The sequence below is a fragment of the Tenrec ecaudatus genome, chromosome X (genome assembly GCF_050624435.1).
Source record: "Tenrec ecaudatus isolate mTenEca1 chromosome X, mTenEca1.hap1, whole genome shotgun sequence".
Taxonomy (NCBI): domain Eukaryota; kingdom Metazoa; phylum Chordata; class Mammalia; order Afrosoricida; family Tenrecidae; genus Tenrec; species Tenrec ecaudatus.
Window position 1 is genome coordinate 100208857 of NC_134548.1, and position 1252 is coordinate 100210108.

The following is a 1252-nucleotide window of genomic DNA, read 5'->3' on the forward strand; positions in this document are numbered from 1 at the left end:
AAAATATTGATCTGGTTGGTAGGAACTCCTCCCCAAAGGGCAGACAGCATTGTTTGCATTTCCTAACAACATTCAGATAAGAGCTGATGCCAATTCTACTCAAACTAATAGAAAATTCAGAAAAATCTGGCAGAGTACTGAATTGATTTTATGGAGTATCACCCAGATACCAGATAACAGACAAAGACATCACACACAAAAAAGAAAATTATAGACTAGTGCTCTTTATGACCACAGAAGCAAAAATTCTCAATAAAATTCCAGTCAATAGAATACAACAAATTATTTTTTAAAATGCATCAACTTAGGTTCAAAGAGGTATCCAGATTGACATAATAACTCAAATTTAAAAACTATTTATTTGCTCGTTCTTCGTTCTTCTTGCCGACCTTTGTCCGTCTGTCTCCACGCCTCTGCAATCTCTGCGTCACATGCGCAGCTCAGCTCCACCGCCGCGGCTGCGTGGACTCCTTCTCTGGGGTCCCGCAGGCCAGAGGGAGCCAGTGAGCCCAGCCTCGATGCAGGGCCAGGTGCTGCTCACCCAGAACATGGCGCCCCCTCTGAGGCAAAGCGGTCTGGTCCAGGACTACACCCAGATGAAGACCTGCAGCGGCGCCTCGGCTCCGGGGCCTGGTCGTGCTAGGTGTCCTTTGCAACCAGTTTGGGCATCAGGAGAAAGCCAAGAACGAAGAGATTCTGAATTCCCTCAAGTACATCCTACCAGGCAGTGGGTTCGAGCCCAACTTCTGCCTGTTTGAGAAGTGCGAGGTGAACGGCGCCAATGCACACCCGCTCTTTGCCTTCCTCCAGGAGGCCCTGCCGGCGCCCAGCAACAATGCCACCTATCTCATGACCGACCCCAAGCTTATCACCTGGTTGCCCATGTGCCGCAAACACATCGCCTGGAACTTCGAGAAGTTCCTGGTGTGCCTGTGCACAGGTACAGCTGCTTCCCCACCACCGAAGTCTAGCCGGACCTCCAGGTCCAGCTCTCCAAGGGCCCCCGCAGTGCCTAGGGCGCACCGCCCTCCAGCAGGCTGCCTGGAGGGCACTACGCTGCCTGCCTCGCGTGGGGACTTCATCAATGAGTGTTTCTTCTAAACCTGAATGGAGGAACCGCCGATGTCCGGGAAAGCCCCCACAGGTGGGCACTATCCCTGCCCGTCCCAGCCTCCCCTCCCAGACCAAATAGAATTGCTCCGCGTGTAAGGAAAAAATACTATTAATTTGCAGATATGATTCTATACTCAGA

General features: G+C 51.5%; 1 pseudogene; it reads left to right on the top strand.

Moving 5' to 3' along the window:
* Positions 1–431: 431 nt before the first annotated feature.
* On the top strand, positions 432–1016 carry LOC142433573 (glutathione peroxidase 1-like; annotated as a pseudogene).
* Positions 1017–1252: the final 236 nt, after the last annotated feature.